Raw genomic sequence first — 17,854 nt, 5'->3', positions numbered from 1 at the left:
CCCGCCGGTATAATAGCAACAGCGCCCGGGATCCGCCCACAAAGTTATTGCGTTTCGCGTTTGATACTTGTGTTTCAGATGGTTAAAATAGGGCCCATTCACTGATAATCTTCCTCTCCAATGTGCTGTTAACTTTGGATCATTGAGTTTGTGAATCACTCGAGAAGTGGATTAGATTCTGGAAAGAATCAGATTCAATGAACTGATTCAAAAGATCTAACTCAGAACATGTGTATTGTTTTCTCTCATGAACTGCTCAAGCAATACTTAAATTGCTGTCTTTTCCTCCCACAAAGCTATGGTATGAATTTGAAAGACTTGCACAATTTTTAAGAATGTTATTTTTATGGTGTTTATATGTTATTGTGGAGCTTGACAGTTCCAGCCCTCATTTTTTTTCATTATGTCAAAAGACTGGCCAAGATATTCTTAAAAAAAAAAAAACTTTAGTGTTCCATCGAAGAAAGTCGGTCATATTGGTTTTGAACAATGAGGAATATTGTTTTTTTTTCTACTATTCCTGACATATTCTATTAATAGTTTCTATTTTCATAAAAGCAATGGGGCATGGGTGCTTTTACAATAAAAATGATCCCATAAGAACAGAATCACGTCCTTGTTGTTTTTTTTGTATTTGTGTGTGATCACACAATATGGTATTAACATCTGATAAGTGTAAGAAAAACATCACCGTTTCTTATTAAATTACAACCGTATTCTAAAACTACTTTTGGAACAAAACTGTCCTACTACAGACATGACCAACAAATGTGGCTTGGACACAGCATAAATTCAGAACAATCTGTGATGCCAGTACTTATCAACTTCTGACAAACACGTTTCTTCACTGCAGCTTTTCATAGACTGTTCAGTGAAATTTCTGAACCGACAACGAAAGACTGTTATTACCTTGTCTGGCCATGGCAGCATTGAGCTAGTTCAGTCAGACAGTGATTGAGTGTTGAGCACTGTGTTTTTCTCTCTCTTTATCTGAAGCCGATAAGACTAAACCCCGAATAGCACCTGTCTCTCATTCAAGCAGAAATGTGTACTAAAGGCAGTGCGTAAAAGCAGCGTTGATGGACTAACTCTAGCATAACAAAGTTGGATGTGATATAAGTAAAGGCGGGACGTTAATGTGTTGTCTCAATGTTTCATTGGTTCTAAATGGTTATTTTTAAAAAGCTATAAGCTGCCTATACCTACTTAGAGAATAGCCTTCACAAGGTGCGGTTACATTAGCAGAATTTCAGCCAAATTTAGAAGGCAGAAAAGGTCAGACAATGCTATTATCAGTAGTGTGTGAACACAAACTCACTTTCAAATCAAGCAGCTTTCTGTTGGTCAGTGCAACGAATCTGCGTGACCAACTTGAGCCAGTGCAAAGTCTGCATGCTGGGGAAATCTTTAACACAATAAACACAATACATCAACCCCTAAATCCATGAATGTTTCGCCAATCATTATTACATATTATGTATATCCTTGTCTTTAGCGACCCGGGTCTATATCTAACGGATGGATCTCTACCTGTCGCGATAATGTAAAACTCTCCTGATATTAGAGTAACAATTACAGAATAATACAATTAAGCATATTTTGTTATCTTTTAAAGCTTGAGAGGGTTCAGTTTGAGCAGATGTTTTATACCATCATTACTGTCCTCGTCAGAGCTCATTTCCCATTTCAGCATCTTGCTCATATTCACAATCTCAAACATATTCTCAGAACTATAATTTTCAACATCTTCAAAATCGATATTTTGATCGCTGACAGCTTCTTCACCAGATCCACCATCAAGTGACAGTGGCACTAATATTTGATTGCGTTTTGCTGATGATACTTCATATTCTTTTGTTTTCTGCCTGCGGGAACTATGAAACTCACTTCATCATTGTTTACTAAACATTGCCACCTTGTGGAATAAAGGTGAATTTATAGGTCCATTTATTCAGTCATCAAATATTAAATTATTGTTGTGCAGAAAAAAATATACTTACACTGTTACACACCTCAGGTTGTTAGCGACCCTATAGAATTTTTTTACAAAAAGTGAACGGGAAAACAGGCATGCTTTTATAATTGTATTAATTTTTTCTTGTTAAATTGTTTATGTTCTGTCTAACTTTAAAAAATGAATGAGGACGAGGGTAGTGAATGATTTCCCTGCAGGTCACTAAAGACCAGAGGTATATTAAACTTTTTTATTTATACTGCACTTTTCAGTCTAACAACACTCTAAAAAATGCTGGGTTGTTTCATCCCAATTTTGGGTAAAATATGGACAAAACCCAAACGTTGGGTTAAAAATGTAATTTAAAAAATTTACCCAACGGCTGGGTTTGACCATATTTTACCCAAAATTGGGTTGAAACAACCCAGCATTTTTTAGAGTGAAAATATCGCCACACTGTAAATGATTTATGTTGTTTTCACAGTATTATTGCTGTATTATCAGTGAAAGTTTACTGTAGAAACAGTTTACAGTAAGTTGCTGTCCATTTTATAACTTTTACAGTATTGTTGCTGTATTTCCAGCTTTGTCTTACTGTAGAAACTATTTACAAGAAAGTTGCTGTCAATTTATGCTATTCTTTAAAAAAAAAAAAAAAACAGAGTGGGAAAATAATTACAGTAATCCTTAAATTACTGTTAAATTGATGAGAGTAATAAGATGCATCTAAAATGTATTTTTTCTACTGATATCCCAATGCATTCTGGCATTGCTTTCTACACATTGTAAAGTCATGATGTAATAAATACTCTTACTTGGTCTAAGCTTCTACTGCTTCAACTGAGAATACTCAACAGCTGTTTATGATCACTATTTTTTCATATCACACATTTATGCTATAAGCTTTTAAAAACTCACAGTCATCCCGGCACCAATATTTTAGCAATTCATAAAATATTAATCACTATATGTCCATCTGATTTTTCAATAATATTGCAGAACACCGTTATATTAGCACAGTTTGTTGTTTGCTTTTGGCATCTGATTGAACCCGGAAAATGTGACTTAACACTTAAGACTTAACAAGCAAATACTGTAGATGTGATCCTGACTTAGACTTTAGTTTCAAATTGGCTAAATTATAAATAAGATGACTACCCTTTTGAATGTGTTCATAATCCCTTAAAAATGTTGCCTCTGTAGGCAGCTCACTGGTTTGGAATGGAGCAGGTGAACAAATCTACTTGTTTTAATTTGTTTTTATTTATTTATTCTGCTTAACCTGATTAACCTCAATGTTTTATGGTGAAAAATGACCTGGACAACCTAAGGCCACCATGACTCTATTTACTGTGTAAACGTAGCAGCTGGAACTGATTTGATATGACATTACTCTGAGGTGAACCATTCAGTTTAGTTTCCTCATGATTTGATAGACTGAGAGATAGAGCGACATTAAACACTGTTGAGCCAAGAGCGGTGATCTCACCTCACAAGCTTGATTCTCATCTGGAGTCTGGTTCTTTGATCAATATGCCTGCATCAACTGAAGTATGAACTCAGAAGGTTTTGTAAGGTGATGATGTATAACATATTGAGCTTGCAGGAGTATAGTTCCTCCATGTGAAATGCACCACAGGTTGAATCCCAGCCAAACCATTTGCAATGACTTGAAGCTACAGTACACAACTGTTCGTGAAACTCGAAGCTACACAAAGTGTTCAGTCAGTGGTTCCACACTTAAAGGGGCAGTTCACCCAAAAATGAAAATTCTGTCATGATTTACTACTCACCCTCAAGTTGTTCTAAACCTGTATGAGTTTCTTTTTTCTGTTGAAGCACTCTTCAACAGAACAAAGAAACTCATACAGGTTTCTTTAAGGGTAAGTACATGATGACAGAAATGTTATTTTTGAGTGAACTGCCCCTTTAAAACCCATAAACTCTGGGTTCAGTACGATTTAAGGTCTGTGTCCATTCTGGAATAGTGTTGATTGTCACGGAAATGTACTGGAAATTTATTTTAAAAATGCAAAACTTTAGGTTACAGTGAGGCAGTTACAACGGTAGTGAATTAGGTCAGTTTGCAAACATTAAAATATTAAATGTTTCAAAATTATAGCCTCAAAAACAGTATGTTGACAGAATTTTAGTGTGGGAAAAAAAACACATTTGCTAACCTTTTTTTGTAGCATTATATCCAATTTTACAACGCCACTGCATGTAAAACCCATAAACCCTAAAATGACAATGATTTAAACAGCTTTATAATACACCATATACATAGTATAAGTGCTTTCCCCCCATTCACCATTCACTTTGATTTTCTTATTATTATTATGCTTTTTGTTCTTCTTTTTAATATTTTTTTTTTAATTTTTAGTGTTTGCCATAATGGCTGTTTGATCCTAACATTCCATTAAGGTAACACACATCACTCAATAGAAGTCTAGGGCTATAATCTCTGAAAAGTATGTTTGCTAATCAATAGCACAGCAATTTAGTCAGATTTTTTGGCAGGTAGTTAGAAGGAGATGTCAAAACTCCACCTAATGGTCATATTTCTATGCACCATAAACAATGGGTCTATAATTAGGCATGTGTCTGCATGATGATGAAGTGACAAATACCGGTACACTCTAAAAAATGCTGGGTTATTTTTAAACCCAAATGTTGGGTTGAGCAATTTGACAATGCTGCTGGGTTATTTTCTCCATAATCTGCTGACAATGACCCAGCATTTGTGGTTGTTTTGGAAACGTTGACCCAGCGCTTACCTCCTCGCGCGCTTTTGTCCCTGTCGGTACACGATCCGTTCCACCTGCACGATCCGTTTCACGCATGCGTAGTAGACGCAGTAGAAAACGCGCATGCGCAAATGATAATTCTGTTTTGCGACGATTTGACACTGCACGATGTGTTCCACGCATGCGCATATTTGTACCGTTAAACTTTCATTCACTCACAGCTGTGTGTGTGTGTGTGTGTGTGTGTGAGAGAGAGAGAGAGAGAGTGTGTGTGTGTGTGTGTGTGTGTGTGTGTGTGTGTGTGTGTGTCAGTTTGAAATACTCTATAACGTTTCCCCAGACTTGTTTGTAGTTCTTCATGTAAGTGCAGATAGATCTAGGCAGAAATGCATATTATGGTCCTTATTGTCTTCTGTAAACAACATTGAAGGGATTATTTTCCACATTTAGATTATATAGATATATATTAGCCTATATAGACCCATACTAATACAAAATTACTCAATTTAAAAGTTAACTAATATTAGCAGCTTTTAATAAATAAATAAAAATACAAACCGTCTTTGACAACACTGACCTCAGACCAAAACACTAAATTAAGCCTAATAGCCTAGGCCTACCATACAGCAATGAATCGCAAAGGAGAGTGTGGAGGAAACTGATCATGTATGTTCATGTAACTCCTTTATTGTTTTGGATTGGCAACCACGTAAACACATCTAAATTTTAAACACAATACAACTAACGTTACACAAATATGCCGCAAGTTGTGCCGCCTGGCCGTCAAGTGTTTCATCGCATGCGCGGTACCGATAGTGTAGGAAAACCGTGACGTTTTCTACTACGTAACTACGCGCATGCGTGAAACGGATCGTGCAGGTGGAACGGATCGTGTACCGACACCCCCCCTCACACTGTTCAAATTACAACGTCAACAGGAGGACGAGAGGTCCAAGGCAAGCAGGAGCGAGCGTAAAGGTGAGTAACACTGTTTTATTAAAACTATCCTAACGTTACGTAGTCAAAGAAGTCAGAAAGTCAATAAGAAGTTATGTTGAAATTAACTTTGAATTATTGACGACGCACCCTTATATTATTTAACGTAACACTAATGCTCCAGATTTAGCGTCTGTCGAACTAGCGACCGTTAGTCAGCGGCTAACGCTACGCATAACATTCATCATTTTTACACGGTCTGTCATCAATTATTCCACTTATAACACGGTCACAATGTCTAAATACAGTTGTTGGTGTTTTATCTCCAGAAATTTTGCGGGTTTCTTGTACTGACTCGGCGCTGTTGGATGCAGTGTAACGTCACTGGCTAGTGGCTGCATATGCTAAAGAAGCTGTAAGTTAAGTTACGTCTCTACCTATTATTTATCTGTTTTTGTCAGTCATTTTCGAAAGGTAGCTTTACATAAAATGTTATTATGTTGCAGTATGTTCTCTGTGTTTATGCGTGTGTCAATTCTCATGCTAGCTGTCATTGTTCAGCGGAAGTCAATTCAATGTTGCTTCAGTAACGTTACCGTTCAAAAACTGTGTAAAGATCATAAATTATGAAGTAACTGTTAGTTACTGTAACGTTAGTTCAATTTGGTCTTCAAGCGGCTCTGAAGAAAAGTAGTTCAGTTCTCATCTGATATTGCTAGTGCAATCAAATCAACAATATTGTTGAATGTGCCCTCAACTTAGCAAGCCAGAGGCAACAGTGACAAGGAACCCAAACTCTATCAGGTGACAGAATGGAGAGAGAAAAAAAACATTAGGAGAAACCAGTCTTATGTATTAAATATACAATTTATTATTTTGGGTTGTCATGCAACTTGGTACACAATCATTCAAATAATTATGATGATCATTGAATCGTGCATTTTAAAAAAACTGCCAGGAAGAATAAACATTAACAACATTTATTTATTATTTTACTATCTTGAAACTGCAATCAAATAAGTCAATGGGTGCAATGCTCTCAGGCGATCTTTATACGAATAGACTGATACATTGGAATGAATAAAAAAATATTCTATGAAATATCTACAGGTGATTTTATAAAATATTTTTGAATTATCCACAAAATTAAAATTTCTTCTGTTTACAGTCTTGTGAATTAACTATAGTTAATTAAGCTGTTAAAAAAATAATTTTGTCTATTTATTGAATTTTTTAATTAAGTAATGATTCATTATTTTATTTTATTTTTAACCGCGAGCCAGCACAAAAATAAATTTTAAAAGCAGGTATAAGACTTGTTAGCACTGCCAGCTAGCTTTGTAAAGATATTACTAATCAGATGTTTCCTTCTGTTCTTTTACAGCAATGGACATTTTTGTTCAACAAAAACTTATCAACTGGAATCTTGAGTGCCTCATTGAAAAATTTGCTGGTAAATATTCTCTTTCATAATCATTATGATTAATCATTTTTCACAGTTGCATCCAGTGCCAGCCCTAGCACTTAACCAAGTTTGCTACACCATTCACAATAAGATTGTAAGGCTGGAGAAACTGGTTAGAGAGATAGACTGGTCTGGACAAAGGACCTTGCTGGAAATTACCATCTGACCTACCCCATACAGTTTCACTCCCTCTCACACCAAAGACTCACACAAGAATATATATGTGGTTTAATGTGAATGATTATTATGTTTAGTATCATTTAAAATGTCTCAGAGTGAGTGGTACAAATGTCTCATTTCCAACTAAATTAAACAAAAAGAAATCAGGTTTTGAGAAGTTTAGAGAAACTGGCACACAAAAGAAGGTTGTCTCTGGCAAATGGTCTCCTACCCCCAAAAGGTGTCAACTCTGAATGTAAATTCCCATTGTTAACATATGAAAGAGGTTTTGGCTATTTAATGGAATGCGGCAGAGGAATCAGGGCTTTTCTGTATCTAGACTGGCCCGTGATGGCTGGAAGTGACCGAAACTTCCAGCCTCATGTAATTTGCATCAGGTTGGGTTCGCATCTCTTCTTTTTATTCATGCTTTATATTGATTATCTTTGAATTGATTATACAATTGACCTGATACCTGATTTAATAAATTGTTACATTTGATTATTCAAACTGATTTTGACCTTGTTCATTTAATAGTCTAAAAGTAATAATCAAACATTCGCTCACTTTTAGTGATGCATAGATATTATCAAAACCTTTCATTTATGGAGTCAGATGAAATAACGAGTAAATACATATGAGAAATGTATTGTATTTAACCCAAATTACTTTGAGATGCTGGAAAGACGGAACGCGCAAGAAACCTTCCCGTGTTATTGGAAACCCTCATTGGACCAATACAGCGCGGCTTACAAATTGGTGACCCCGAGACGTGATCTCAGATGAATTTCGCGAGCAAAGTCTTTTCCAGAAAAGTTTTGGGAATCTAAAATCAACACAGAGGTTTGAACATCTTCTCTTTCTTCCGGCGCTGTGGTAAGTCAACTTTTTCTGCCCTTTTTAGAAGTGTTTGAGAAAATGTTTGCATTGTTACAGGTCGGAAGGCTCTTTGTCTAGAAACACGTGTGAGGACGTGATTAGATTAGCAGCGCAGATGAAGAATGAAAACACTTGAATAGATTTTAAAGATCTCCTTGTTTGCCTAAGCAACAAGAAACAAAACCTAAAATTGGAATAACATCTTCCAAATAATGAATAACTCGACGAAGAACCGAAAAAATAAAGCCTAAACGTTTTAAAACCAGCCGCATGTTTTTTGCCATTGTTGCATTGGCTTGTAAACAAACCAGCAACACAAAGAGAATGAGCAAACAACAAAAATAAAAATCTAAGTTTATAAACGATCGAAAAACGCGTTTTATAAATAAAAAGGCAGGTCGATTAATTGTTTATGAAAACCAAAGAAGTTTGGAAAAAATAGGATGACATGATTTACAGGCTAAAAATCAGTTTTAGGCTAAGCTAAATATGTCCATGCTGCTTCCAAACGCTTAACCCTTTGTGCCGCCGGCCCACCATTTTAGGCCCAAAGTCACATTGAAAGCATTAATATCCTATACTAAACCTAAACTAATCTTGACAAACTACATTTGAAAGCTTGAACTTTAACACATATGAGATTAAAAAGCATGCAATAATTCTGTTAATTTTCAAATTGGAAATTGTATGAACACATTATGCTCATAGAACACAATTTAGTCGTTTGTACAACAATGTGCATAGGCTAAATTTAAGTTTATTCTTTAAACACGGGATTGCTTTACTGTAAGTGTACTTGAAACACTTAGGTAAAGGCTGTAGATATCCTCTAGGCCATGTGTCCTGTGTTGAACTGAATTAAACACGTGTGTCTATGCCATGCTATGATGTGATTCGCAATGAATTTGAAAATCAGAAACAGCGAACGCGCATCTTATTAATCCTGAAACAACAAAACTCTCATATTCAAAGTTCCAGAGAACGTTGCGCATTAGGGTTCAGTAACTCTGAATCTTGAACAAAATTTATGCATTGTTACGTTTGAATTCATTCTAAATGACTCTGAGGTTGTTTTTTTCCTAAATATATTATTGGATTCGTATATTTCCACAATTCTGCGACCAGATCAGCAACGGGCTGAGACCTGGCATCATTGCAAGTATACTTGAATGCAGGAGCGGGTTAATTTCCGTTTAGAAATAGCAAAAGCTATTTGATCAATCTAAATTTGGGGTACGCTCATACCTCTGTTCTTAGTTTAATGTTACTTTAGATAATTCTCTACTAAAGTAAATGATTGGATTAAGTTCCTGAGGGGGCATTCAAGAAGGTTATGAAAAAGTATCTTTTATTGTGTACGTGTGAATTACGGCAAATCCTAGATATATAACCAATTACCTCTGATTGATGACCAGGACTGGCGAGTTTGTGTCGAGAGACCTGCGAAAGACCAGGACCTCTAAGTGATATAGTCTCCTAAATCTAAGCGGATAAAATATTATTAAAAGAGTCAAAAGAGAATAATTAAACATTAAAATAATAATTTTACCTACACGTAGTCTTTAAAGAGACTAAAAATGAAAGAATAGGCATTTGAAATCTAAAAAGAGAAACAGCGAACGCGCTTCTCATTAATTCTATAACGAAAAACCCTTTCCATCATTGTGAAATTAAGCAAATATAAATTGGAACATGGATAATAAACATGTCCTGTTTAAACTATGGGCCGAAAAGGTCGAGCCTACACTGTGCAAACTCAGTAGAAAAGGTCTTAACATAGACACTATTGACAATGAAATTTTCACTTGGTGGAAAACAGTGGGTAGTAAGCAGAAGAAATCAAAACATGGTGAGATAATTGAGGCTTTAAACTTCATAAGTTATAAACAGCTACATAAGTCAACCAAATTTCTATCTTCGCTTATGGAGGTTAAATGTGAAGAAGTGCATTCAAAAAATGCGGAGGCACAAATGTCAGAGGCAAAGATTCAAGATCTTCAAACACAGCTAGATAGATTACTATCTGAACAGTTAGCCCTGACTAAAAAGTGTAAAAATCACAAAGACACCATTGCAGATCTTAAGGCTAAGCTAAATGCTAAAAAGTCCAAGTCTCCCATAACGCTCAACAGCGATGGGACAAAAAATGTGCACTTCTTAGATGAGGCAGCCTGCTCTAACAATCGTGTATCTTTTCAGACAGATGAAGCACGTGATCAAATTTTGAAAAGAGTGCCTGTCTCAGCCCTTAAGGTGATACGGCACCCAAACGGCACAGAGTCAAGCATCCGACGTCCTTTAACGGTAACTGAATGTAACTTGTTTAAAGCACAGATCGGACCATTCCCTTTGAAAGGGCCATTCGAACCATGGTGGCGACGCATTGTAAGTCTAAAACATGCATTTCAACTCGAACCAAAAGATATTTGGCAAATTGTAATCAGCTCAATTCCAGATGTTTTGATCTACAAGATACCACAGGTTTTGATGACAGGTACCATTGTGCAGTCAACGTGTCAAAATGAGCCTGAGAGTGAAATCTTTAATAGACTCAAACAATGCCTTCGTGATCTGCGTGGTTGTAGTCCTGTTGGATGGGAACTGATTTTCAATCGGAAACAGAATCCTGAAGAATCGTTTGAGACATATGCAGAAAATATGTTTGAACTTTTTGAGGAGTATGCTGGAATTGAAAATGTTAACCACAACAATGTAACTCTCCTTGATTTACTGCTTACAAATGCAGGTCCGCGTATACAGCAATCGCTCACGTATGGTGCTTCTCCAGCTCAAAATACATTTGAAGGTATAGTTGGCTGGGCAACACGAATTGAGTCACGAAAACAAATGCATTGTGAGGTAGCGGTGTTAGAATGTCATGAAAATCATCCGTCTGCAGGAGAATCCAGGAAGCCACACTGTGGCAAAATGAGCAGATTCTGTAATTCCTGTCACAAAACAGGCCATACAGAGGAAAAGTGTTGGTCCCTGGACAGAGGCAGACCTCCACCCTATTTCAAAAAACGCAGACAACCACACTCTGACAGAAAACAGCACTCTGCAAATAACCAAAGCTCAAAAGCATCTAAAACGCTCACTGAGCTGACAACTTTGATTACTCAAGGTCTTCAGCTATTAGCGTCATTTGCTAGTCGGGTAGCAGCTCAATAGCAAATGGCTTAATAGGTTAACATCTGAATTCTTTTAAATATAGCGATTGTATTATAACTCGAAATATAATATCATCCTTAAAATTGAATTTCATTTGTGGGCTCCCCAGTGCCAAACCGGAGGGGGGTATATCTTTATTTTTGCCTTTACCACTGCAAACACGACTAGAAGTGTGGCACAGGTAACAGCCAAATAAAATTTAATCTGATCAGAGAAGTACATTTACGAGGAGGGTGTGAAATGCTAAACAGCAGATGGGTACCACAGATTCTTGCAGGTCAAAAAAATATCTGCACTAACCGAATGTGTGAATGACACCATAAAACAGGCAACACCGATCCAGGTGAACAAATTTCTGCCCACAGATCTGATTGTAATGAGAGCAACTTACAATGACAATATGAGGGATAAAAACTCAGATGAATCCAGAAGTTTTCCCCAGCAGAACTGGGATCTCTAATGCTCATGACACAAGCAGACTGTGAAGACTGAACTCCAAGAGCAGCCTTGGTGTCACACACTGTGCTGAAACAACAGCAACAATTTAGACCTGGTCAATGAAACTCGGTTTCATGTGAAAACAGGAATTAAAAATTTGAAACCATTGAAAATATCTGAATTAACTGTGGTTCTCTCTGCATTTGTTTCTGTCTCAGGTTTTAACACTGAAATTCCTCGGAGGACGGACGCCAGGACGGACCGGACTCCACCTGCACCAAAAGCAGGACAGCGGGATTGTAGAATATAACCTGAAATTCTGGAGATGGGTGAAAAGACAACTCAAGAGGCCACTCACACATCACAGTAACACACTACTGCATAACTATGGCCTCCCAGTTAGAACTGGATCTAAATTTACAACACAATTGTCAGATTAGATTCCACCCATCTCTTAGGCATGAACACTGAACACACACCTCCATTTACCGCTGAACACTACACATAGGAAGATAAAGATGGCAAAGAGCCCAAAAGTGACACTTCACTAATGATCTATTGTCCATCATCACACTGAACAGATCCAGACAGCTTCACACACATAGGATGGCAAAGCTGATCCCATGATGACAGTACACACTACTAACTCATGGGAAAACACTATAACGTACACATGAATGGCTACAGTCACAAATTGATAATACAAATTCTAAAGCAAAGACAGACCTGCTATTAAAATTCAAAATGTTTAACTGATTGTTATTGGTGTGGTTGGAAAATCATAGGGCCCATGATTTCTCAACAATGCCTCTAATAACAGACACATTATAAAAAACAAACTAGATCTGAAGTGTGAAAGCTTCAATCAATTACAAAAAGTTACAATTCAACCCTGTCCTGTGACTTAGCCAACCACACACACACACACACAGAAACACACACACACACAGAAACACACACACACACACACAAAACCACACATACACACACCCAAGGACACACACACAAACACCAAACTGTTGAATGACTAAACACACAAACACACAAACACTATTACAAGAAATGAACAATCTCCATTCTTGTATTATGCATTGGAAGATTACTGATTACTGAACAAACTATGATTATTATATATGTATTGATTCATGATTTTGATTAGATATTATTACTGTGAATACAAGGTTTGTTGATGCGTACCATCGATTTTATTATTTAGATTACACCGACCTCTTGCTGCATTTCCGTTGAGTAAGTCAGACCAAGAATATTTAAATTCCACTACCATTTAATATCATCACGGGGGTAGTGAAGAATTGGATATTTAAAATGGGACCACCCTACCTGACCTTGAGGAACACTTGAGACCAGATGTACCACTCACATTTGCTGACATGAACATGGTATTTTACATTGAACATGACATGATTTTGCTTTATTGCATTATGCGTTCCTATGCATTTCCCTACGACTGTAAGTTCATATGTGCTCAATTGTGAAGCGGACATTTAAGATGCTTTTCAGGTGTCTCACACAAAGCAGTGTGGATCGAAGGAGAACCCCTTCATCCACTGAGGTCTGCCCAGACCACCGTACCGCTGGAGGTGACAGGGTTGGTCAAGAAGGGTCAGATCATCATTGTGGAGAAGGTGCCAGGGAAGCAGAAGTTTCTCCATGGAGGAATGACACTGAACTGAACAAGTCACAAATATCCAGATTGACTCTATGAACTTTGCTTACATCACAGGATTACAAGAAGAAAAAACTGAACGCATTCATCCACCTGCTGAACTCAAGTTACATACACCTGGTGAGACCAGGTGTTCTGCAGGTGAACACAGCCCGCTGAGCTTCTACAGATGCTAACATTGCAAAGACACTTTTTGAGTTACATCTCAAGGATTACAACAAACGCCTTACTGTGACCCCGTAAGTGTTCATCCGAATGTGACCCACGGGGCCAAGGAGGGACTGTAAGGCTGGAGAAACTGGTTAGAGAGATAGACTGGTCTGGACAAAGGACCTTGCTGGAAATTACCATCTGACCTACCCCATACAGTTTCACTCCCTCTCACACCAAAGACTCACACAAGAATATATATGTGGTTTAATGTGAATGATTATTATGTTTAGTATCATTTAAAATGTCTCAGAGTGAGTGGTACAAATGTCTCATTTCCAACTAAATTAAACAAAAAGAAATCAGGTTTTGAGAAGTTTAGAGAAACTGGCACACAAAAGAAGGTTGTCTCTGGCAAATGGTCTCCTACCCCCAAAAGGTGTCAACTCTGAATGTAAATTCCCATTGTTAACATATGAAAGAGGTTTTGGCTATTTAATGGAATGCGGCAGAGGAATCAGGGCTTTTCTGTATCTAGACTGGCCCGTGATGGCTGGAAGTGACCGAAACTTCCAGCCTCATGTAATTTGCATCAGGTTGGGTTCGCATCTCTTCTTTTTATTCATGCTTTATATTGATTATCTTTGAATTGATTATACAATTGACCTGATACCTGATTTAATAAATTGTTACATTTGATTATTCAAACTGATTTTGACCTTGTTCATTTAATAGTCTAAAAGTAATAATCAAACATTCGCTCACTTTTAGTGATGCATAGATATTATCAAAACCTTTCATTTATGGAGTCAGATGAAATAACGAGTAAATACATATGAGAAATGTATTGTATTTAACCCAAATTACTTTGAGATGCTGGAAAGACGGAACGCGCAAGAAACCTTCCCGTGTTATTGGAAACCCTCATTGGACCAATACAGCGCGGCTTACAAAGATCAAAAACATGAATGGGCAATTAATTTACTTGTCCAAAGTACAAGAACATGGCATTTAAAGGGGTCATGAATTGCCTTTTTTTTATAATGTTCCCTGAGGTCCTTTTATAGTAAGCACAACATTGGAAAACTTAGCAGATATCTATATGTGGGCACAAAGAGGCTATGATCTGTTTCTGTGAAGGCAATCTTGCACGGATGTTCTATTGCGTAATAAACAATCGGAAGTGGAAAATTAGTCATTTTTTTGGCAGCATACTTTCAATAAAAGTTGTTTTATGTTTTTTTTATAGTACAATGACCTCTTGTTTGACAAAATTTTTTATTTCTCAGTTCATGACCCCTTTAAAAGTACTTACCCCTTTCTTGGTTTAAGACAGTGGTTCTCAAATGTCCTGGGACCTCCCATCATTTTGGATGTCTCCCTCATCAGACAAACCCAATTTAAGTCTTGCAGTCTGTACTAATGAGCTGATGACTTAAATCAGGTGTGTTAGATGAGGGAGAGATACAAAATGTGCAGTGATATGGGGTCCCCAGGGCCGGTTTGAGAAGCACTGCTTTAAGGGATAGTTCACCCGAAAGTGAAATTATGTCGTCATTTACTCACCCTCATGTTATTACATGACTTTCTTCTCCTGAACACAAAATAAGATATTTTGAAGAATGTTGGTAACAAAACAGTTAGGCCTAACCGTAGCCATTTACTTTTATAGTACTTTTTTCCTATTATAGAAGTCAGTGGCTACCGTTAACTGTCTGGTTACTGACATTCTTTAAAATATATTTTTGTGTTCTGCAGAAGAAAGAAACTTGTAGAGGTTTGGAACAACATAGGGGCGAGTAAATTTGACATGAGGGCAAGTAAATTTGCATTTTAAGGTGAACTATCCCTTTAATAACACTAAATGTTTTCAGATTACCAGAGTACATATTTAACTGTTACATATTTAAGCTAATTTCAATCATTCTAAGTTGACCTTAGTTAGAAATGCACTTTGCTTAATTTAAAAGCTGATGAACAAACAAGTTCTAATTTGCCATTTATCTCTTCTTAGATTCCAAAGGCATACAAGCACTTAAAATCTTGCCTGTCATTCTTCCCCCGCCTGTGTACAAGATTGGCCACAAAACCTTTCGGCCAACTATTCAAGAGGCAAGAACCTCATTCATTGATGTACAACCTGTAAGTAAAACAACAGAGCAGGCTCATTTCTTTACACCTGTTTGTAGGGCTGCACGATAAATCGTTTTAATCATGATCATGGTTATTGCTGCATGAATCTTACCCGCATTTCATTTTCTCACAACTCTTTTAAGTTAATTTAAGATGTTATTTAACTAATTTAAGACTGCTCTTGAAAACCTAAGACACACTTTTAAAGAATTATCTGTGTCTGATATTGTCATTTCCTCATTTAGTCTGGAACCAACATGGTGCTTTACCTGGAAAGGCAGAGAGAAGCGAAACCCTTTCCCTTTGTCTTGGAGCTTGGAATGGCTGGACAGTTTTTTGTGGTGGTGAATGGGCAAGCTCTGGAACAGTTGACTCTCCTCAAGGCTGTGGATGTTTGTTTCAAGGCATTTTATTGCTTTGACATTCACTATCCGAAACAATGTGCCCCTGTTTGGGAATTTTTGCAGCAGGTAGTTTATGGAATGCCTGGGACAGAAAATTCAAGCATTCGGTTTTTGCGGGCCTCCATTTTTGCTGCAGAGGACTAAATTATAGCCATTCATTTAATTAAGCAATATTATGTACATTTTTCTTTCTTTTTTGTTTTGAATATTTTGAATCTTTAACTTAGTGTCAAAACACTGCCTGGTACACAAAATTCAAGTACCGTTTTCACGTGTGTCCCATTTTGCTGGACAGGACTAATTGATTGCTTATTTAAATGAATTGCAATGTATGTATTTATGTTTTTTTTTTTTATTGTATCTTTTTTGTGAAGAGAATCTTTAGCTAGGCTATTTTAAAGTTTATAAGTATAGAGTTTTTATGTTTTTATTTTATTTTGCTACGCAGGACTAAATTATTGCTTATTTAAATGAATTACAATGTATGTACTTTTTTATTTATCTGTGGTTTTTTATTTGTCATTTTTTGTGTGAAGAGAATCTTTAGCTATTGTATACAGTTTATACGCAAAGGTCTTATGTGCCTCCCATTTTTGCTGCACAGGACTAATTGACTTATTTAAATGAATTGCAATGTACTTATGTTCTTTTTTGTGAAGAGAATCTTTAGCTATTGGCTATTTTACAGTTTAGTTTTTATGTTTTTATTTTGCTACACAGGACTAAAATGATTGCAATGTACATTGTTTGTTTTGAATTTTGAGAATCTCACCATTTTTTGATCTTTTAACATACCAACATTTTAGCACAAATGATTTTTGTGGGCCTCCGAGATGACTAATTGTTGATTAAACATGAATGTATTCATTATTATATTAATTTCCTGGAATAAACACTTTTATTGAATCATAATAAATAGTAGTGTTATTATTGTTATTATTAATATTATTATTATTTAGTAGTATTTTTATTATTATTATTATCTAAAATGAATAGCCTGTAACATGGGGTTGTTTGACCCAGCACTGATTAAAAAACAACCCAGCAAATGGGTTAATGTATAAAACCCAACCTGCTGGGTCAAAATAACCCAGCATGTGTTCTGTCCAATATTTACCCAGCGCTGGGTTGCCAAATAACCCAAATTGGGTTGTTTTTAACCCAGCATTTTTTAGAGTGTATATGCGTTCATTATTATTATTATTATCTCTTTGATTTTCTTCTTATTCTTATGCTTTTTTCTTCTTCTTTTTTTAATTTTTTTTATTGTTACTGTTTGTCATAAAGGCTGTTTGATCCTAACATTCCATTAAGGTAGTAACAATAGACACATCAATCAATAGAAGTCTAGGGCTATAATATCGGAAAAGTATGTTTGCATGTTATCGGCCTGTAATTGCACTCTGAGGCGTGAATGTACCATCTGACGACAATTTTCAGAAATTGCCCTATTTTGTAGTTTTGCTCTTGTACATTATGTACTAGGCATTGATCCAACTTAATCCCTCATGCAAGCTAAAGACACAGTCAGGTGTATGTGACCTTTGCTATTTCCAACATGCTAATCAATAGCACAGCAATTTAGTCAGATTTTTTGGCAGGTAGTTATAAGGAGATGTCAAAACACCATCTAATGGTAATATTTTTATGCACCATAAACAATGGGCCTATAATTGGGCATGTGTCTGCATGACGAAGAAGTGACGAATATATATATATATATATATATAT

At 36.4% G+C, this 17,854-nt stretch overlaps 1 long non-coding RNA gene across 1 annotated transcript; it reads left to right on the top strand.

Moving 5' to 3' along the window:
- The first annotated feature begins 5,548 nt into the window (after positions 1-5,548).
- Positions 5,549-17,033, top strand: LOC307006847. The gene is made up of 5 exons (XR_013799526.1): positions 5,549-5,679; positions 5,967-6,052; positions 7,022-7,090; positions 15,601-15,728; positions 15,965-17,033. It is a non-coding gene; the product is annotated as an uncharacterized lncRNA (long non-coding RNA).
- Positions 17,034-17,854: the final 821 nt, after the last annotated feature.

The sequence above is a fragment of the Phoxinus phoxinus genome (genome assembly GCF_949152265.1).
Source record: "Phoxinus phoxinus genome assembly, chromosome: 11".
Taxonomy (NCBI): Eukaryota; Metazoa; Chordata; class Actinopteri; order Cypriniformes; family Leuciscidae; genus Phoxinus; species Phoxinus phoxinus.
This window is presented reverse-complemented; position numbering and strand designations above follow the sequence as displayed.